This window comes from Hemiscyllium ocellatum, chromosome 8 (genome assembly GCF_020745735.1).
Source record: "Hemiscyllium ocellatum isolate sHemOce1 chromosome 8, sHemOce1.pat.X.cur, whole genome shotgun sequence".
NCBI lineage: Eukaryota > Metazoa > Chordata > Chondrichthyes > Orectolobiformes > Hemiscylliidae > Hemiscyllium > Hemiscyllium ocellatum.
The window spans coordinates 55464563-55488351 of record NC_083408.1 but is presented as its reverse complement, the minus strand read 5'-3'; the positions used below and the strand labels follow the sequence as shown (position 1 = coordinate 55488351).

Below are 23789 nucleotides of genomic sequence, written 5' to 3'. Positions count from 1 at the left end.
ACCAACCGCAACATTGTCATCAGACTAGCAGATAAAGGAGGAGACATTGTCATTCAGAATAGAACAGATTACTGCAAGGAAGTATACCAACAAATGAACAACCAGGAACACTAGAGGCAAATACCAGCCAATCCGACCAAACAGCACACCCATGAACTAAACACATTGATCAAGACTTTCTTCAAGGTTCCCTACACACTTTTATCCCATGTACTTCTCGCATAGGGGTCTTCTACTGCCTTCTGAAGATACACAAAAGCAGCACACCAGGAAGTTCCATCGTATCAGGCAATGGGACCCTGTGTGAGAACCTCTCTGGCTATGATGAGGGCATGTCGAAACCCATTGTACAGGGGAACCCCAGCTTCTGTCATGACACTACAGATTTCTTACAGGAACTCAGCACCCACGGACAAGTCGAACCAGGAACATTCCACGTCACAATGGACATTTCAGCACTCTACGCCAGCATCACCCATGCTGACAGCATTGCGGCTACAGCCTCAGTACTCAAACCAACAACTGCCAATCTCTGAGCACTGTCCTACAACTCATCCACTTCATCCCTGACCACAACATCTTCACTTTTGACAACCGGTTTTTCACCCAGATACATGGGACAGCCATGGGGATCAAATTTGCATCCCAATATGCCAAAATTTTCATGCACAAGTTTGAACAAGACGTCTTTTCTGCACAGGACCTCCAACCAGAACTATACACTAAATATATTGATGACATTTTCTTCCTCTGAACCCATGGTGAGAAGCCACTGAAACAACTACACAGTGATATCAACATGTTTCATCCCACGTTCAGACATATCATGGAGTACTCTTCAGTATATGTCTCATTCTTGGACACACACATCTCCATCAAGGTGAGCACCTCAGTATCTCACTCTACAGCAAACCCATGGATAACTTCATGACACTGCACTTCTCTAGCTTCCAACCGAAACATACGTAAACAGCTATCCCTTACGGATAAGCCCTATGCATACACAGGATCTGTTCAGATGAGGAGGAATGTGACAGACACCTGAAAGTGCTCAAGGTTGCCCTCATAAGAACAGGGTATGATGCTCAACTCATCGGTCACCAGTTCCAATGTGCCACAGTGAGAAAATTTAATGACCTCCTCAGGAGGCAGACACAGGTTGAAACCGACAGGGTACTCTTTATTGTCCAGTACTTCCCGGGAATGGAGAAACTACACTGTGTTCTTCGCAGCCTGCAACGTGTTATCAATAGAATGAGCACCTCGCCAAGACCTTCCCAATGCTTCCACTTCTCGCCTTTAAACAACTGCCAAACCTTAAACAGATCATTGTTCGCAGCAAACTGCCCAGCCTTCACAACAACATTGACCATAACACCATACAACCCTGTCATTGTAACGACTGCATATCAGAGTGTCAACACAGACATCACCTTTACAAAGGGAGATACCACCCACCATGTATGTGGCAGGTACTCATGTGACTTGGCCAACATTGTCCATCTCATACGCTGCAAGCAAGGATGCCCCAAGGCATGGTACATTGGTGAGACCAAGAAGATGCTATGACAATGGATGAATGGACACTGTGCAATGATCGCCACTCATGGATACTCCCTCCTAGTCAGGGAATACATCAGTGGTGAGGGATATTCGGCCTCAGATCTTTAGGTGACCATCCTCCAAGGTGGACTTCTGGATACACAACAATGCAGAGTGGCCGAGCAGAGGCTGAAAGCCAAGTTCAGTATCCATTAGGATGGCCTCAACTGGGACCTTAGATTCATGTCACACTGCAGGTGACCCCATTGCACTATGCACTCTCTCACTCACACACACATGGAGACCCTCATATATACACATACTCTCACTCACAGGCTTATACTCCCTCACACTCACACACACACTTTACCAAGCATACTCACACACAAGCAAGCACACACTCTCTCATGTGCATTCACTCTCTCTCTCTCTCATGCATGCACACACACATATACATTTGCAAAATTATATTTGCAGGTACATTCTATTTTGCTCAAAAAGTGCACAATCTGCAGGTAGTCAATCCATGTAATATTCTGTAAATTCCACTTTGGAAATAGAACCAGTCTAACTCACGATTGGGATACAGTTTGTAACCTGACACCTTTAATGCATTGTCTGAGCTGAGATGTCACTGTATTAATAAAACCTTACGTTATCTTGAGAATGTGACTTAAAAGTTCTGAAATTTACATATTAATGAACCAAAACTTGCAACCCATTCTAAAAGATGAAAGACCTAACAGCAATCTAGGTTGTTCAATATATCATTTCAGTTGCATGACACTGTAACCTTTTACTATAAATTCTGTGTCACAGCTGTTCCACAGCTACCTGATGAAGGAGCAGCGCTCCAAAAGATACTGCTTCCAGATAAACCTATTGGGACTATAACCTGGCATTGTGTGATTTTTAATTTTGTCCACCCCAGTCCAACACCATCTCCTCCACATCATTCATCTAAAATGGCAGCCCTTCAGAGTCATTGATTTTCATCTGGAAAAAGGTAATACAACTTAGCGATAGGTGTAGTGAGTCAATAGGATTGATCAACAGCTAAAAATGACAATTCAAGTCAATGAACATCTTTACTTCTGACCTTACAATTAAGCGATGGTCATCTATGAATGAAAAAAAGATATCTGAGGAATTCCCATAGCCATACCTTGGGGTGGAGATGATTGGCCACCAACAACAATAACCACCTTCTCTGTATTAGGTATGATGCCAAACAGGGAGAGCCAATGACTTCAATTTTGCAAGGATTCCTTGAAGCTACACAATAAAACATTGTCTTGATGTCCATCATACCATCCACACTCTCCTCACCTCTGCAATTCAGTTCTCTGATCCATTTTTGGGCTAAGGCTATGATGAGCTCTGTAAACCTGGCCTAGCTGGAACCCAAACTAACCTTCAGTGAGTAAGGTTATTACTGTATATGTGTCATAGAGTCCTATAGCCCTTTGCTCCAAAACTGATCCATGCTGACCAAAATGCCCATTCACACTAACCCCATTTCCCTGCACTTGGCCCATATCCTTCTAATCCTTTCCAATCTATGTACTTGTCCAAATGTCTTCTGGATGTTGTTAATGTACCTGCCTCAACCATTTCTTCTGGGAGCTCATTCCATATGCGTACCACCCTCTTTGTAAAAATTTTGTCCCTCGGATTCCTTTTTATCTCCTTCTCCTCTAAACCTTAAACTGATGCCCTCTTGTCCTCGATTCCACAACCCTCTGAAAAAGACTGGGTGCATTCACCTTATCCATGCCTCATGATCCTATACATCATAATTAGGTCCCCTCTCAGTTTCCTATGCTCTAAAGATGAAAGTCCTAGTTTGTCCAACCTCTCCCTGTAACTGAGACCCTTGAGTCCTGGCAACAGCCTTGTAAATTTCTTCTGCACTCTTTCCAGTATAATAACATCTTTCCTGTAACAAGGTGACCAAAACTGAAGACAATACTCCAAGTGCAGCCTCACCAACATCCTGCACAACTGCAACATACCTTCTCAACTTCTATATTCAGTACTCTGACTGATGAAGCCAGTGTGCCAAAAGCCTTCTTCACTGCCCTGTCTACCTGTGACTCCACTTTCAGAGAACTTCAGAGAACCGTGCACCTGAACGTCAAGATTCCTCTGTTCCGCTACACTCCTTAAGGCCCTACCATTCACCATGAAGCTCATATCATGATTTGGACTTTCCAAAATGCAAGACCTCACACTTACCTATGTTAAACTCTGTTTGCTATTTCATGGCCCACTTTCCGAGCTGATTGCAATTTCTGATAACCTTCCTCACTGTCCATGGCACCACCTATTTTAGTGTCATTAGCAAACTTAATCATGCCTCAGACATTCTCTTCTAAATCATTGATATAGATAACAAAGAGCAATGGGCCCTGCACCAACTCCTGAGGTACACCACTAGTCACAGGCCTCTAGTCTGACAAGCATCCTTCCACTATTACCCTCTGCTTCCTAACATCAAGCCAGTTTTGGATCCAATTTGCCAGCTCACCTTGGATTTCATGCAATCTAACCTTACAGAGCAGCCTACCAAGTGGAACCTTATCAAAGGCCTTACTGAAATCCGCATAGATTACGTCCATTGCCCTGCCCTCATCAACCTTCCTGTTCCTTCATCTAAGAATTCTAAGGAATTTGTGAGGCATGATCTCCCACACACAAAGCCATGCTGACTACTCACCACCCCCCACCTTTTCCTCCGCTACATCGATGACTGTATCGGCGCTGCCTCGTGCTCCCACGAGGAGGTTGAACAGTTCATCAACTTTACTAACACCTTCCATCCCGACCTGAAATTCACCTGGACTGTCTCAGACTCCTCCCTCCCCTTCCTAGACCTTTCCATCTCTATCTTGGGCGACTGACTCAACACAGACATCTACTATAAACCGACTGACTCCCACAGCTACCTGGACTACACCTCCTCCCACCCTGCCCCCTGCAAAAACTCCATCCCATATTCCCAATTCCTTCGTCTCCGCCGCATCTGCTCCCAGGAGGACCAGTTCCAACACCGCACAGCCCAGATGGCCTCCTTCTTCAAGGACCGCAGATTCCCCCCAGACGTGATCGACGATGCTCTCCACCGCATCTCCTCCACTTCCCGCTCCTCCGCCCTTGAGCCCCGCTCCTCCAACCGCCACCAAGACAGAACCCCACTGGTTCTCACCTACCACCCCACCAACCTCCGCATACAACGTATTATCCGCCGTCATTTCCGCCACCTCCAAACGGACCCCACCACCAAGGATATATTTCCCTCCCCTCCCCTATCAGCGTTCCGCAAGGACCACTCCCTTCGTGACTCCCTCGTCAGATCCACACCCCCCACCAACCCAACCTCCACCCCTGGCACCTTCCCCTGCAACCGCAGGAAATGTAAAACTTGCGCCCACACCTCCACACTCACTTCCCTCCAAGGCCCCAAGGGATCCTTCCATATCCGCTACAAGTTCACCTGTACCTCCACACACATCATCTATTGCATCCGCTACACCCGATGTGGCCTCCTCTATATTGGGGAGACAGGCCGCTTACTTGCGGAACGCTTCAGAGAACACCTCTGGGCCGCCCGGACCAACCAACCCAACCACCCCGTGGCTCAACACTTTAACTCCCCCTCCCACTCCACCGAGGACATGCAGGTCCTTGGACTCCTCCACCGGCAGAACATAACAACACGACGGCTGGAGGAGGAGCGCCTCATCTTCCGCCTGGGAACCCTCCAACCACAAGGTATGAATTCAGATTTCTCCAGTTTCCTCATTTCCCCTCCCCCCACCTTGTCTCAGTCGGTTCCCTCAACTCAGCACCGCCTTCCTAACCTGCAATCTCCTTACTGACCTCTCCGCCCCCACCCCACTCCGGCCTATCACCCTCACCTTGACCTCCTTCCACCTATTACATCTCCATCGCCCCTCCCCCAAGTCCCTCCTCCCTACCTTTTATCTTAGCCTGCTTGGCTACTCTCTCTCATTCCTGATGAAGGGCTTATGCTCGAAACGATGCTGCCTAACCTGCTGTGCTTTAACCAGCAACACATTTTCAGCTACTCTTAATCAAACCCTGCCTTTCCGAATGCATGTGTTCCTTATCCCTCAGTACCTTCGCAATAACTTATCCACCGCAGATGTTAGGCCTACTGGTCTCCCGCTCCCAGGCTTTTCTTTGCAGCCCTTCTTAAACAATGGCACAATATTGGCTACCCTCCAGTCTTCCAGGACCTCACCCATGGCTAACGATGATGCAAAAATATCAGCCAGGGTCACCACAATATTATTTCGAGACTCTTGCATTGTTCTTGGATATTTCTGGTCAGGAACAGATTTACCAACCTTCACACAGTTTATTACATCCAATACCTCCTCTATTGTGATGTGGACTGTCCCCAAGATATCACCACCAACTTCTCCAAGTTCTCAAATCTTCATGGCTTTCTCCATGGTAAACACAGAGGAGAAACATTGAGTGAGAACCTCACCCATTTCCTACAGTTCTACATGTACATGTCTTTGAGGGAATCTGGTCTCTCCCTAGTTATTTTTTTTTCTTTTAATATACTTAAATACCTCTTTGGATTCACCCTAATCTTCTCAGCAAAGCTTATCCTGTGCCTCCTTTTTGCCCTCTTGATTTCCTTCTTCTTGTATTCCCTGTATATCTCCATGGATTTCCCTTGATCCAAGCTGCTTGACCCTGAGTCATGCTTCCTTCTTTTTCTGGTCAAAGCCTCAATATCTCTTGTCATCCAGGATGCCTTATTCCTACCAACCTTGCCCTTCAGCCTCACAGGAACATATAGACCTTGAACTCTAGCTATCTCACTTTTACAGGCCTCCCACTTGCCAGACACTTTTATCTACAAACAAACTACTCCAATCAACACCTACAAGCTCCTGGCTAATTCCAACAAAAAATTGCCTTGCCCCAATTTAGAATTTGGAACTGTGGATCAGTTTTGTCCCTCTCCATAACTGCTTTAAAATTAATAGATTTATGATCACTGGTCCCAAAGTCACTTGCCACCTCCGTCACCTGTCCAGCCCTATTTCCCAAGAGTAGGTCGAGTTTTGGCCCTTCCTGAGTACGGACTTCGATAAACTGCTTGAGGAAATTTTCCTAAACGCACTTAACAAATTGAACCCATCTCAGCCCTTAATGCTCTGGCAGTCTCAGCCTATGTTAGTAAAATTAGTACTGCTGCCTCTCAATGCCAGAGACCCGGGTTCAATTCTCACCTCAGACGACTGACTGTGTGGAGTTTGCACATTCTCCCTGTGTCTGCATGGGTTTCCTCTGGGTGCTCCGGTTTTCTCCCACAGTCCAAAGATGTGTAGGTTAGGTGAATTGGCTATGCTAAATTGCCCATAGTGTTAGGTGAAGGGGTAAATGTATGGGTGGGTTACACTTCGGCGAGTCGGTGTGGATTTGTTGGGCCGAAGGGCCTGTTTCTACACAGTAAGTAATCTAATGTAAGTAATCTAATCTAATCATAAGTCTATTGCTCCTGCAAGTCTCTCCATTCTCTGTGTATATTTGTTCCTCTAATTCCCGTTGACTATTTGGAGGCCTATAGTACAACCCCAATAACATCTCCATCTCCTTCATATTTCTTAGCACCACTCACAAAACCTCACTGGATGACCCTTCAGTTATTTAATCTCTGATTACTGCTGTGATATTTGCCTTAATCAAAAATGCAACTCCCCCTCCTCTCTTTCCACCACCTCTATCCCACTAAAGCACCTGTACCCTGATACATTAAGCCGCCAGTCGTGTCCCTCGCTGAGCCATGTTTCTGTAAAGACTATAATATCCCAGTCCCATGTACCCATCCACGCCCTGAGGTCATTGGCCTTACCTGCCAGCCCTCTTGCATTGAAATAAATGCAATTTAATACAACAAGCATTCCTTGCCCCCTGTCGTGTTCCAGCCTGACCCGTGTCTTCAACTTATTATTTCCGATTACCGTTGTGGGTATCCATTGTGGTCTATTCATTGATCCTCCATCTCCACAATTGTTTAGTTGACCATCACCACTTATGACTAAATGTGATAGGACAGCTATGTGCTCAGTACATGCCAAATGCCTGTGTTTTCTGACGTGAGATTGTGATTAATTTCACAGACAGAGTTAGAAGATGCAAATGGGAAAGGAGTAAAGACTATTTACAATGATGAAATAAAAAGGAATACAAGAAATATATTAAAAAGGTTTTAAAAACTAGAAGAGCCTCACACTTGCCTCCTTGCTGTTGAGGATCCCACCTCCCCCCACTCTAGTTTAAACCCTCCCTTGCAGCACTAGCAAACCTGGCTACCAAGATATTGGAGGAATTAGAGGAACAAATATGCAGAGAGATTGGGAGACTTGCAGGAGCAATAGGGTTGTCATAGGGGATTTTAATTATCCTAACATAGACTGAGACTGCCAGAGCATTAAGGACTGAGATGGGGTACAATTTGTTAAGTGCATTCATGATTTGGAGGTGCCAGTGTTGGACTGGGGTATACACAAGACCAGGTTATTGTCCCCTTCCAGTTCAGATACAACCAGTCCGTCGAACAGGTGACCTCTGCCCCACAAAAGGTTCCAATGATCTGAAAATCTGAATCCCTGCCCCACACCAATTCTTTAGCCACACATTTATCTGCTATATCCTCCTGTTCTTACCCCCACAAGCATGTGACACTGGATGTAATCCAGAGATTATCACCGAGGCCCTGGTTAACTTTTTTCCCAGCTCTCTATAATTCTTCTACAGGACCTCATCTCTATTTCTATCTATGTCATTTGTGCCAACATGCACAATGCCTTCCGGCTGCTCACCCTCCTCCTTGAGAAGATTATGCAGCCACTCTGAGACATTCTGGACCCTGACACCTGTGAGGCAACACATTATCCTGGATTTGTGTTTGCTGCCACAGAATCTCCTATCTGTCCCTCTAATGATCAATTTTCCTTTCACTAAGGTCCTGTTTACCTTTACCCTTTCCCAGATCCAGTCCTGGTGCCACTAATGTGGCTACTGCTGCTTTCCCTTAAATGGTCATCGACCATCCTCCCCGCCCCAAACAGTATCCAGAATTGTATATGTGTTTAAGGGGAATAGCCACAGGGGATTCCTGCACTCTCATCCTACTCCCTTTGCATTTTCTGGTGGTTACCCAGCCACTCTCTGCCTGCACCTTAAGTGTGACCATCTCACTAAAACTCTGATCTATGAAGCGCTCAGTCATCAGGGATAATGGAAGTCTCTCTGAGCTCCTACATCTTGCAGGAGGAACATGTGACTGCCTGAACTGCCATCTTAACTGCTTAAGTGCTGCTTGCTGGAACTACTGATGACATCTTTCATCACTTTGTTCAGAGTTAGGCCAATAATTGGCCAGAATGGATTCGTCCTGCTTTGGATAATGTTCCATGGTGTCAAGTAGATGCTGGTGTTGTATCTGTACTGGAAAAGCTTTACTTGGAGTACATCTGGTTCTGGGGCACAAGTTTTCAGGACTACAGGAAAGATATTGTCATAGCCCGCCGAATTTGCATTTTGCATTCAGCTATTGCGTCTAAAATGAACTGTGTAAACCCTGGTATCTTTGATGCTGCAAACCCAAGGTAGAGTTCAAGATGAGCCATCCACTTGACCCTTCTGGTTGAAGATGGCTGCAAATGCTTCAAGTTTGTCTTGTAGTAACATATTGGGCTGTCCTGTCATTAAGGATATGGATATCCATCACAGTTTATTCATTGACCCTCCATTTCCATAAATGTTTAGTTGACCACCACCATTCATGACTGAATGGTGGTGGACAACAATGTGCTCAGTATACGCCAAATGCCTGTATTTTCCATTACATAAAACCCAGCAGTGGACGTGAGATTAAATGATTAATTTCATGGGCAGTTTTTGAGGATGCGAATGGGAAAAAAAGTAAAGACTAATCATAATGCTGAAATAAAAAGGAACACAAGAAATGTATAAAAATGATTTTTTAAAAAATAGAAGGGTAAGGAAAGATGATATATCAAACAAATCAATCCATGTTCAAATTAACAGATTCCAATAAGATAAACTTCAAAATTCTGGTAAGTAGAAGCTCTAACTGCTGTAAAGAGGTTGTTTAACTATGCTGGTCTGATCCAACTGTATTGATATGACTCGGTTAAGAATTGAAATTGAGGAAGACTGGCATAGGATAAAGTTTCCCGTGATAATTTTGGTGGCGCTTGTTCTAAACAAAGTTGTTGATGTAAAGGGAGACAGACCAAGTATGAGACTCATTATGCTCAGGATTCCAGCGTCCTCACCTCTCTGCAATCCAGCGTAATTTAAAAGGCAGTATGCTGAGAAAGAAGAAAAATACCAGGTTCCTGAAGGATAAAGCTGTGTGCAATGCACATAAAGATCCAAATCAGAGACATGGGATCGAACTCATTCTAAGAATCCAGTTTTTAAAAAATGTTGTACTTTGGTCCATTTACAAATGACATTGCGTAGGGACACATTACGGTTACTCAGCAAGTTTGATTGCTCCATATCTCAGTTAGAAAAAGCCAGAGGCCTAGTTCCCCACTAAACAGGTGAGGATGTGCATCCAGTTGCACCACTTTTGCTTGCTAACCTCATTGAAGTGAAGTACCTAAAGTCTTAACTCTGGAAATTTTCAATATTGGAGGACTTTATTGTGTACAATGTCAGGATCAGGCCTTTAAAGTTTTGTGCAATAGGCCAGGACAGCCTGTACTCCAGAGTATTGAAAATGTTTATTACTGAAGGAAACTGCAAAGGGCACAATAATAATTTTATAAAATACTTTGGAAATATTATTCATTTGTAAAGTTTGAAAGGTAACAAGTAATGCAGTTCTGTACAAAAAAAGCCAAGGGATAAACCAAGGGATATTAAATAGCAGTTAGCCTCAAATGAGTAATATTGAAACCACTGGTGACTATAAGAGGTATTACAATGCTTTGGCCTGGTTTTTTTTGAAAGAGAGGTTTTAAGACAGAGACATGGTTCCAACAAATAGCTTGTGAGGCCTTGAGGCTTTTTTAAAAAAGAAGTAGGAACAATAGAAAGAGCCTGAATGGATGGGGCAAGCTCCCACAGAACCAAGACTTTTTACTGCGGTCATGAAGCTGGGTGGAAGCTGCAATACATCTTCCCTGCTACTTTCTTTTGCTGAGCTTTCTCTTGTTGTTTTTCCTACTGCTGCAAGAATTGCATGTGAGACAATCTGTTTTACTGAATTTGCCCTTTGCCAAGGGTGTGTTTATGGGATGTTACTATATTGACACAGTTACTGTTTAGTAGTTAAAATAATCTATTATTCTGTTAAGTTTTCAATAGAGTTATATTATTCCAAATGTTTTTGTTGTATTTTCTCTATAATGTGTGAATAAGGTGAGTTTTACTTCAAATCTGGTAGTTTGACCAATCAAATTGCATCTGGAATGCAATGCTTAGCACTTATCTTTAAAATAAGAAATGGTTAGGCCAAGACTATTTTCTGAGCATTTTGAGGGGGTCTTGTCTGGTCCGGAACAAAGGAATGAGATCAGTCATAGTGAGAATAAAAAGGACTACTGAGGGATAGTAGGCATAAATTTGTAAAGGGCAAGGTATGCCTGGTTAATTGCGTAGAATTTTTCAAGATAATTTCTGAGGAGACTGACAGTGGGAGGAATGCAGTAGAAGTGATAGACAGTACTTGAACTTTCAAAAAGACTGACAAAATTCTGCACAAGAGACTCACTGCAATGATAAGGGCTTATTGCATAAAATGAAAGCTAATAACATGGATTGAGGAATGGTAAAAGCACAGACAACACAGAGTAGGAGCAAACAGACATTCCCAAGTGACAGTTATCAGTATCGGAATTTGGACTTTCGTGCTCTCCATCTGCACAATGTATATGTATATTGACATATACAAAGATATTGAAATTCACCTAAATAACATACTTCCTTGCACTTGTAACAAAACATCTCAAGGCATTTGACAGGAGCAGAATAAGAAAATACAACAAAGCCACAGAAGAGATGTTAGATCAGACAATCAAAAGCTTGATTAAGGCTGTCAGTTTTAAAGAAGCTCTTAATAGAGATATGCAAGGGGGAAAATATAGGGGAAATTCTAAATATTATGTCCTAGGTATCTGAAAGTGATTATAATTGGAATGCTCAAGAAATAGATAATGTATTGCAAATGGATTTGCTTCTGTATGAGATTACAGATAGAGAGGGATGTGGTTATTGATGGACTTGGAAAAACAGTTGAAGATTTTACAATCATGATTTTGTTTGACTGGGAACCAGTGTAGTTCACTAAATACAAAGGTAACAGGTGAACAGAAGCTAGTCCACTTTTTAAAGCAGAGGCAGCAGAATTTTGATTAACTCAAGTTTACAAAGGGTAGAATTTGGGAATGTTTTGGATTCAAATCTAAAGCTAACAAACACATGAATAGAAACAAAGTCAGGCAATATTATGGAGATGGAAAGAGGAAGTGTCAGTAATGGCACAATTATCCAGGGCTGAGTAAATGGTGAGGAAGTCATAGGATGGTTTCATAGAAGTTGGTCCCACATGCATAGTGGCTGCCTGCCTCAAGACAATTGGCAGCCAATTTGGGGCCTCAGTTAGGGACATTTCAAGCTGACAGTAGAATAGTTCATCATCATATGGAGGCCATCAGCTTAATTGTGGGGTCTTCCTATGGCAGTCTGGGAGGCCACTTGTTTTCCAGCCTTGGAAGGAGGCTTCTGCTAGGAGTAAATAAATGATTTATAGGAGCTCACTTTCTGCTTGGAGAAATCTGCCTGATTGGCCGCTCTGAAATTTGTTTTGAACTTACCCTTCCTTCTCACTCTCCTGATGGGATTTCAGAGATTAGATTAGATTCCCTACAGTGTGGAAACAGGCCCTTCAGCCCAACAAGCCCACGCTGATCCTCCAAAGAGCAACCCACCCAGACCCATTTCCCTCTAATGCACCTAACACTGTGGGTAATTTAGCATGGCCAATCCACCTGATCTGCATACTTTTGGATTGTGGGAGGAAACTGGAGCACCTGGATGAAACCCACAAAGACACGGGAAGAATGTGCAAACTCCACCCAGACAGTTGCCCGAGGTTGGAATCGTACCTGGGTTCCTGGCACTGTGAGGCTGCAGTGCTAACCACTGAGCCACCGTGCTGCCCTGATCTTCTGATTGGGCTAACAACATCAGAGCCTCTCCAGGAATGTCACTGAGCCAACATTTTTGCTGGTAGACACAAGACTCGGACCCCAATTTGGTTCTGATACGAGGATCTTGAAGCCAATAGAAATCTCCTGTCCCAAGGATTGCCAAAGAGATAAAGCAAAAGTATATGGGTGATGCTAAAATTAGATAAAAATTGGGAAGAATGGAGGAGACTACAGTGATGACAGATTGGATAGAAAATGGCTAATATTTTATGAATGCAGTTTAACAAAGATACATTTAACACTTCAGAAAAGAAGTAGCAAGAAATTGAAAAAGCCCAAAAATGGAAAATGCAGAGAGATCTCTAGGGACAGATTAAAGACTGGTTTTAAAAAAACTCACAAAAAATTAAATAAAACCAAAAGAACCAGGGATGCTGCAACTCAAACACAAAAACACAAAAATACTGGAAAAGCTCAGCAGGTCTGGCAGCATCTGTGTACAGAAATCAGTATTAGTGTTTCAGGTTGAATGGCCCTTACTCAGAAGTGAAGAAGGGTCACTCAGCCCGAAACATTAATTCTGATTTCTCTCTATAGATGAGGCCAGACCTGCTGAGTTTTTCCAGCAACTTCTGTTTTTGTTCCAAAAAATTAAATTTTATTTTGTATTTTAGATAAAGTGACAATGACTGCAATAACAAGATGGTTATTGTAAATTTTGAATGGTCAATTATCGATTGAGAAACACTGAGATATCCTGAGGACATGAAAGGTGTCATGTAAGTTGTTGTGGTTCTGTTCGCTGAGCTGGAAGTTTTTGTTGCAAATGGTTGGTATATTGGGTCCAGGTCGATGTGTTTGTTGATGGAGTTTGTGGATGAATGCCATGCCTCTAGGAATTCCCTGGCTGTTCTCTGTCTGGCTTGCCCTATGATAGTAGTGTTTTCCCAGTCGAATTCATGTTGCTTGATGTCTGCATGTGTGGCTACTAGGGATAGCTGGTCGTGTCGTTTCGTGGCTAGTCGACCTGGACCCAATATACCAACCATTACAGCGGACAGCTGAAACTGACACCCGGAAGCGGCAAGGACAGACCACTATAAATACCGGAAGAAACATCAAAGCAGCGCTTCACAGGAGGCTCCAGAGCACTGATGATGTCTCCTAGCCAGGGGACGAAACATTTGCAACAAAAACTTCCAGCTCGGCAAACAGAACCACAACAATGAACACCCGAGCTACAAATCTTCGCACAAACCGTGTCATGTAAGTGTAAATGCAAATTCGCTCTTATTTCTTTTGCTACAATACTATGGCTTCAAGAGGTATATTTTGTGGTTTTTCTTTGAAGACAGGTTTAAGACAGAGGCGAGGACCTGTCTATTCAAAGCCTATAAAGTAAAAAGCTTGAGAGGCCTTGAGTTTTTTAAAAAATTGGAACAATGGAAACTTTTGCATCAGTATTTACAGTGCAAAGGGATATGGAAGATATAGACTGTAGGGAAATAGATGGTGACATCTTTCAAAATGTCCAGATTACAGAGGAGGAAGTGCTGGATGTCTTGAAACGGGTAAAGGTGGATAAATCCCCAGGACCTGATCAGGTGTACCCGAGATCTCTGTGGGAAGCTAGAGAAGTGATTGCTGGGCCTCTTGCTGAGATATTTGTATCATCGATAATCACAGGTGAGGTGTCGGAAGACTGGAGGTTGGCAAACGTGGTGCCACGGTTTAAGAAGCGCGGTAAAGACAAGCAAGGGAACTATAGACTGGTGAGCCTGACCTTGCTGGTGGGCAAGTTGTTGGAGGGAATCTGAGGAACAGGATGTACATGTATTTGGAAAGGCAAGGAATGATTTGGGATAGTCAACATGGCTTTGTGCGTGGGAAATCATGTCTTACAAACTTGATTGAGTTTTTTTGAAGAAATAACAAAGAGAATTGATGAGAGCAGAGCAGTAGATGTGATCTATATGGACTTCAGTAGGGCGTTTGACAAGGTTCCCCATGGGAGACTGATTAGTAAGGTTAGATCTCATGGAATACAGGGAGAACTAGCCATTTGGATACAGAACTGGCTCAAAGGTAGAAGACAAAGGGTGGTGGTGGAGGGTTGTTTTTCAGAATGGAGGCCTGTGACCAGCGGAGTGCCACAAGGATCGGTGCTGGGCCTTCTACTTTTTGTCATTTACATAAATGATTTGGATGCGAGCATAAGAGGTACAGTTAGTAAGTTTGCAGATGACACCAAAATTGGAGGTGTAGTGGACAGCGAAGAGGGTTACCTCAGATTACAACAGGATCTGGACCAGATGGGCCAATGGGCTGAGAAGTGGCAGATGGAGTTTGATTCAGATAAATGCAAAGTGCTGCATTTTGGGAAAGCAAATCTTAGCAGGACTTATGTACTTAATGGTAAGATCCTAGGAAGTGTCGCTGAACAAAGAGACCTTGGAGTGCAGGTTCGTAGCTCCTTGAAAGTGGAGTCGCAGGTAGATAGGATAGTAAAGTAGGCGTTTGGTATGCTTTCCTTTATTGGTGAGAGTATTGAGTACAGGAGTTGGGAGGTCATGTTGCAGCTGTACAAGACATTGGTTAGGCCAATGTTGGAATACTGCATGCAATTCTGGTCTCCTTCCTATCGGAAAGATGTTGTGAAACTTGAAAGGGTTCAGAAAAGATTTACAAGGATGTTGCCAGTGTTGGAGGATCTGAGTTACAGGGAGAGGCTGACCAGGCTGGGGGTGTTTTGCCTGGAGCGTCGGAGGCTGAGGGTTGACCTTATAGCGGTTTACAAAATTATGAGAGCATGGATAGGATAAATAGGCAAAGTCTTTTCCTTGGGGTGGGGAGTCCAGAACTAGAGGGCATAGATTTAGGGTGAAAGGGGAAAGATATAAAAGAGACCTAAGGGGCAACTTTTTCACACAGAGGGTAGTACGTGTATGAAATGAGCTGCCAGAGGATGTGGTGGGGGCTGGTACAATTGCAACATTTAAGAGGCATTTGGATGGGTATATGAATAGGAAGGGTTTGGAAAGATATGGGTCGGGTGCTGGCAGGTGGGACTAGATTGGGTTGGGATATCTGATTGGCATCGACAGGTTGGACTGAAGGGTCTGTTTCCACGTTGTACATCTCTATGACTCTATGAGTCTAGGAGAAGATATTAACTATGATGAAAGACTTTTCTTTCAAATATTGAATCAGTTATATGGAATGATAGAACAGGGAGTCCATTCAGCCTGTTTTTGTGCGCTAACTCTCTGCAACAATAATTTCCTTTTTCCTCAAGCCGTAAATGTTATTCCTTTTCAGATAAGGATCCAATTTGATTTTGAAAACCATGATTGGATCTACCATCCAGATACTGTCAGACAATTCACATCCTAACTACTTGATGTCAAAAAAGTTTTGATTATACTGCCACTGTTTCTTTTGCCAATTAACTTATATCTGTGCCATCTGGTTCAAGCTTTCCACTAATGGAAACAGTTCCTGTGTTTATTCTGTGTGTCTCCTCATGATTTTTAATTCTTCTATAAAATCACCACTCAATCTCTATTTTTTCAAGGATAATAGTCCCAGCTTCTTCAATCTTGTGTTATTCCTTACTGACAGCCTAACTTGCAGGAATATGATCATGATACTAACATTACATCATAGTATGTGACATGACACTAAAAAGATTTCATGCTCCATCATACCTCAAATCACTTGAAGCGTGACATTCTGCTGGATGTATGGTCCTCTGTTGTAAATTAATGGATTGCCACAAGCTCAGACACTTCACTATAAATCTTCCTTTAGTTTAAAAGCCACCTTTCACCATTAGTCTTTCTGCTTCCTGTCTCTCAGCCAATTTTATGTCCATGTTTCTCCTTTACCTTTTATTGCAAGTATTTATAACCTTTGTTTACAAATCTGTGGTGTGGCATTTTACAAAATGCCTTTTGAAAGTCCATGTCATCAATCCTTTCTTTACCTCTTCAAAATGATCAAGCGAGTTAATTAACACAATATTTCCTTCATAAATTTATATTTGCTATCCTGAACTAATCAACAATTCTCCAGTTCAATGGGACCATCCTGTAGTTACAGAGAATTAGAAAATTATGGCTCCCGCTTCCACAATTTCACTCTCACTTCTCTCAAATATCCTTGGATGTATCTCCTCCGGCCCTTGTGCCTGGAGTAAACTTTAGTCATTCTATCCAACACCACCTCATTAAACCAAACAAGTGACTTGACTAACCTCATCTTTCACCATGACTCATCGAGCATTTTATTCCTTGGTGAGGACAGATGCACAGGGCTGTTAGCCAGGCTGCTGCACAGAGAGAGACAGGGGGACCAGTCAGAGACATGCTCCTGAAAGTGAGATGTTAGTCAAGAGGCTGCAGAGACACAGAGGTACCAGTTGCTGACAGGGACTAGGAATGCTCTGTATGAAGAAAATCTGTTGACATGCAAGGGAGAACAGCTTGTGAGCTGAGAATGCCGTGAGTCCAAATACTGCTTGGTACAACTATATTCTTCAGAAAAAGTAAGAAAGAGGAGGCAATGCTACCTAGCTCCTTCGTCTGGAGCAATAAGATACAGACATGTATGTGATTATCAGTTGAGCCTGAGCCAATGGGAAAAAGACACCAAGACCCAAGAAAGATAAGGAAAGAGTATGAAAGAAGGTCTTTGAGGCATACAGGCAGCAAGGCAGCGATAACTCCGGAGACCAACACTCGCAAATCTGACCTACATCAGGGACATGGAGAGAGAGAGAGAGAGAGAGCAGTGTGTGGCCAACATCAGCCCTCCTCAACAGTAGCAAAACAGCTAACCAGATTGGGTATTATTTAGTGTTCTGTGACTGTTCAGGGAGTATCAGCGAGTTGGTGTATAAATAGGTTTTTAAATCAGTTCGTGGGAAAATATATAAGCTCTAGTTTGTAAAAGAACACATATGAGATAAGTGTATGGTTTAATATATTAATAAAGTAACTTGTAAAGTTATAAGAATTGACTCTCCTCTCTGCACACACCAGAAGCCGCAGCCAGCACCTGATGGACTCAGACAGCAGATGGTAGTTGCCGGACTCAAACAGGTATCAACAGTACTAACCTAATATCTCAGACATGCTCAGTGCTTCCACACTTAATTCATCTTTTTGGTCCCACTCTTGCTTTTACCACCTAACTTTCCTTCCAATTTATCTGGGAAGATCCATTACCATGTCACTGAAGTTGGCACTCCTCCAATTAATTATTCTTGCTGTGGATTGTTCCTCATCCTTCTCACGGACAAATTAAACTTTTTGAAACAATAAATCAGTGGCCCCTGAATATTTTTCTGTCATTTGATCTACTTGCTCAAACTCATTTCTAAGAATCAAAACCAGCAATGCGCCTGTTCTCTTTGGGCTGGAAGCATTGTGATGTAGAAAATTCACTCGAACACACAGTCAGAATTCCTACCCTTCCCTGCCCTTCGCATGACTATTATTTCAATACATATTCAGATACTTAAAGTCTTCTATTGTTACTGCTCCTTAATTCTTACACTTCTGCAAAATTTCCTTGCAATTCTTTTAAATGTGACCTATATTTTATATCATTTGTTCCTTAGCTCAAACCAAAGAGATTTTGTCCTTGACCCCTCTGGGAGTCCTCTCTCCCCAGCACTGAAACATTCTCCTTAATCAAAACTGTCACTCCTTCCTCCTTTCTTTCTTTCCTTGTCTTTCCTAAATGGCTATACTGCAATATTTAGTACCAAATGTTGCCCTTCTTTGGGTCAGGTGTACGATACCCATCCAACTGAAACATAACTATTTCCTATTCCAGTGGTATCTGTCTTTCCCAATTCTCTGTGCAGCTTGGTATTCGGCTGCCATATTAACTGCTGGGTTCCACACCCCTACTGATAAATAAATAGCAAAGAATATTTTCACTGGCTGATGAATCTAAAACAATAGTGCATAATTTTAGGATTAAAGACAGAAGTGTAAAGGAGAGAGAACTTCAATGAAAACATTTCATGAAAATAGTTATTCAATATGGAACTCAGCAGCTATTCCTTGAAGCACAATGTTTACATGCAAGACCTAGACAATATTCAGTTCCGAGGAAGACTCACTTGATCAGAAACATTAACCCTGATTTCTCTCCACAGATGCTGCCAGACCAGCTGAACTTTACCAGAAATTTTAAACTTTGTTTCTAATTTACAGCATTTGCTTTAACTTTTTGGACAATATTGGCTGATAAATGATGAGTAACATTTATGTCAGACAAACATTAGGCAATAACCAATTCCAAAAGGACCGAATCAAATCACCTACCCTCAGCAGTTCATCTCCCACCATCAATATGCTGGGAGTTACAGTTCACCAGTAGACCAGAAATTCACTTTCTGACTCTTCAAAGCCTATCCACAATCTACATGGTACACATTTAAGGGTAAACAATCTTCTGAGGAAGGGTCACAGGACCAAAAATGTTAACTCTGATTTCTTTGCCCGGAATGCTGTCAGACCTGCTAAGCTTTTGTAGCAATATCAGTTTTTGTTTCTGATTTACGGCATCTGCAGTTCTTTCGGTTTTTAATACTCTCCACTTGTTTGGATTAGTCTAGCTCCATCTTCAACAAAAATAAGAACATCACTTTTCTTTCACTGTCACAGAACTAAATTTCTGGAACTCATTCCATCTCTGAGAGCACTGTGGGTGCACCTACATCAAACTGCAGTGGCTGATGACAGCAGCTCAGCAGCACTTTCTCGTGGTAGTTAGGGATTGGAAACAAATTATCCTTTTGCAAAACTAGGAGCATTCCATGAAAAAAAAACTGTTGAAAAAGATGGATATTGAAAAGTAAGGAAAAAGAGCAAGAATTGGAAAGTAGTAGATCATTTAATTCAATTAAATAAATAAATGTTCACCACCTTATTTTATCATTTAAAGGAAAGAGAATCTGTGATACTAACTAAATTTTGACTGGAATTCAATCCTTGTTGGAGAGACTTTTGCACTAGCTTAATCATAACTGACAACTCTGACCAAGGAAGTGGAAAACATTAAAATGTCATATATCAGCAAGTTAGATGGATTGAACTAGGAGCTAGTCATGTTGGGAGTAGTCAGGTGGTCAGTGGGTGTTTGAGGGATCGGGGTAGTAGTTGTGTAGTTGCGAGGGGTAGTTGTATTTGATTAGGGATAATTAGAAGGTCAAAGTGACAGTTTGGAATAGGGAATAGTTGGGTGGCTTGAAAGAATATTGGAGTGGGAGGGTGGAGATCCAATTGTTGTGGTCCATGTTGGGGCCGACAAGAGGTCCTGTTTGGGGAATATCAAGAATTAGGAACAAAATTAAAGAACAGGACCTCAAGGGTTATAATCTCTGGATTTTTAACTGAGCCACATGCAAATTAGTAAAGAGATAAGAAAATTAGGAATGTAGCTTCAGGCACAGCAGAAAATGAATATTTATGTGAATGTGGGCAGTTAATAGAGGACTGAAGGTATTGTACTTAAATCAGCACAATATACAAAAGAAGGTAACTGAGCTTGCTGCGCAGATTGGAATTGGTGGGTGCAATGTTGTAGGTATCCCAGAGACATGGCTGCTAGGGGATCAGTGCTGCAAACTAAACATCCAAGTCCTATCACAAACAGAGACAGATGGGCAGAGATGGTGAGGCTGCCTTGTTAGTAAGCAATGAAATTAAAGAAACGATGTAGGGTCAGAAGACATGGAATCTGTTTAGGAGAGTTGAGGAACTATAAATGAATAAAGATCATGATAGGTGTTATGTACAGGCTCCTAACTGTAGTCAGGATATGGGGCAGAAAATAAAGGAGGAGATAGAAAAGGCACATAAGAAAGGTAGACCTGATTAGGGAGGTGAAGATGAAGGAACACTGAGAGGTGGTGACCAAAATATGGTAGAATTCACCCTGCAGTTTGAAAGGGAGAAAGTGGACTTAGATGTAATGGCATTATGATTGAGGAAATGTAACTACAAAAACCTGATAGAGGTGATGGCCAGAATAGAAGGGAAGCCGAGCAGAAAGAGAGTGCAGCAGCAATGGCAGGGATTTCTGGGCATAATTGGGATGATTTTCTGCTCTGCTTCCTAGAGAAGAGGAAACATACTAAGGGATGATATGTCAACTATGGCTGATAAGGGACGTCAGGCACAGAATAAAATCAAAAGGGAAAAAACATACAATATGGTGAAGATCTTTAGGCAGAGGAAATTTTAAAAAGCAATAAGGACGAGATGATGAAACATGATGGTAAACTATTACTTATATAAAAAAGATTGCAAAAGCATTTTAGACATAGGAAAAGTAAGAGAGAGAGGCATGAGTTGATATTGGATCATTGGAATTAGTAATGGGGAACAAAAAAAATGGTGGAAGAACTGAATAGGTACACAGTGTGAAGGCACGTTGGCTCAGAGATTAGCACTGCTGCCCTTACAGCACCAGGGACTGAGTTTGATTCCATCCTTCGGTGACTCGCTGTGTGGATTTTTCATCTTCTCCCAGCATCTGCATGTGTTTCCTCCGGGTGCTCTGGTTTCCTTCCACAGTCCAAATATATTAGGTGGATTGGCCATGTTAAGTTTCCCACAATGTCCAGAGATGTGCAGGATAGGTAGATTAGCCATTGGAAATGCAGTGTTTCAGGGATGGGGTAGGGGGATGAAGCCTTTGTAAAGGCCTTCTCAGAGTCGGTGTAGACTCGATGGGCCAAATGGCCTGCTTCCACACTATAGAGATTCTATGATTTACATTAGTCTCCATAGTGAAGGACACCAGTCCCATATCAGAACTTCAAGAGTCAGGGAGGAGAGGTGCATGTAGTGGCCATCACTAAGGAGAAGGTGCTAATGAAGCTGAAAGGACCACACCCCAGTGTTCTGACGGAAATGGGTAAGAAGATTGTGAAGACATTGGTAGTGATCTTTCAGGAATCACTGGAGTCCAAGGAGGATTCCAGAGGCCTGGAAAATGGCTAATGTGATAACCCTGTTTAAGAAGGGATGGAGGCAGAAGACAAGAAGCTATAGGCTGGTTAGGCTGATCTCTGTCATTGGTAAGATTTGAGAATCCATTATGAAGGATGAGATTGCTGAGTACTTGGAAGTGTTTAGTAAAATAGGGCTGAGTCAGCATGACTTAATCAAGAGAAGGCTATGCCCAATAAATCTGGAATTCTTTGAGGAGGTAATAAGCAAAGTTAGACAAAGGAGAGCCAGTGAACATGATCTATTTTGTTTTCCAGAAGGCCTTTGACAAGGTGCTGCATAGGAGGCTGCTAAACAAGATAAGACCTGATGGTGTCAGAGGCAAGATACTGGCATGGATAGAGAATTAGTTAGCTGGGAAAAGGCAGAGAGTGGGGATAAAGTGATCTTTTTCAGGATAGCAGCCGGTGACTCGTGGAATTCCGTAGGGATCAGTATTGGAACTAACAACGATCTGAAGGAACTGAGGACATTGTTAAGTTTGCAAATGGCACAGGCTGTTTTGAGGAAGGAGGGTGGACAGACTAGGAAACTGAGCAAAGAAGTGACATATGGAATACAAAGTTGGAAAGTGTGAGTTTATGCACTTTGATGGGAAGAATAGAGACATTGACTATTTCCTAATTGGGGAAATGCTCGAGAGATCTAAAGCACAAAGGAATGTAGGATTGTTAGTTCAAGATTCTCACAAAGATTAACATGCAAGTTCAGCCGACAGTTAGAAAGGCAAATGTATTCAGTTTGAGGGCTGGGATACAAGAGCAGGGATGTATTGCTACCACTGTACAAGACTGTGCTCAGACTACATTTGGAATATTGACAACAGGTTTGGGCCATGTATCAACAGAAGGATGTGTTGGCCTTGGAGGGGTCCAGAGAAAGTTTGCAAGAATCTTCCCGGGTATGAAAGGCTTGTCATATGAGGAGTGATTGTGAACTCTGGGTCTGTACTCAAGAATTTCTGAAGGATGAGGATCTCATTCAAACTTAGAGAACATTGACAGGTCTGAATATAGTGGACACAGAGAAGATGTTTCCACTAGTAGGGGAGACGAGGACCCAAGAGCAAAGTCCCAGAATGAAGGGATGACCTTTTAGAACTGTGATGAGGAGGAATTTCTTCAGCCAGAGGGTGGTTAATCTATGGAAGTCATTGCTGCAGAGCGCTGTGGAGGTCAAGTCATTGAGTGCATTTGGACAGTGATTGATAGATTCTTGATGAGTAAGTGTATAATTGGTTACAGGAAGAAGGTAGATGAATGGGGCTGTGAAATGGATCAGCCATGATCAAATGGCGGAGCAGACTCGATTGGCTGAATGGCTTTATTTTGCTTCAATATTGTAGGGTGAGTAGATACAGAAAGAGACAGAAGCAGAGACAATCTCAATGTATACTGTGAAGCAGGGTTTTTGCCCACCAGTAGTTTAAACTTCCTGATTGATTCCCACATCGCTCCAAACATAAGAAAATCCAGAGTCCTGAAGTGCATTTTCTGTTCTACACCTGGTTGCCAACAATGTGGAGGCTTTTACAACCAGTTGCATAGAACATCCGCATAATTGACACCTTCAGTCAAACAAGCAGATGAAAAGGAGAAGACTTTCAAGCTCAGTAAGAGCAAAAACAATCAGAGTGTACATTTAGACTCAAAAAAAGTATTTTTGGCCATTACTGTCCAGGGCATTATCATCCTTCTGAATTCTCTCCCTGAAACACCAACACCACCCAGACCATACACACACACACACACACACACACACACTTTGGGGTGGCAGTTTGCTGACCTAAGGGAGGACCAGTTGTAAAAATTGATTAGGGCTTCACCCGCACACCCAGTATGGCCTACTATACAGTTTTCTATCTAACCACGCTGGAGTTAAACACCATCTCTGACTGCAACCTACTTAATCTGGGATGTAGTCATATTACAGAATATCTGCCTTGCTCTTGAAGTTCTGTTTGCATTGTAATTACATT

The 23789-nt window shown here is 42.7% G+C and overlaps 1 protein-coding gene across 1 annotated transcript in view; it reads right to left on the bottom strand.

Moving 5' to 3' along the window:
* The window catches only part of LOC132818253 (neuronal PAS domain-containing protein 3), a 1297641-nt gene that overhangs the window by 408530 nt on the left and 865322 nt on the right, over positions 1 to 23789 (bottom strand). The window lies entirely within an intron of this gene.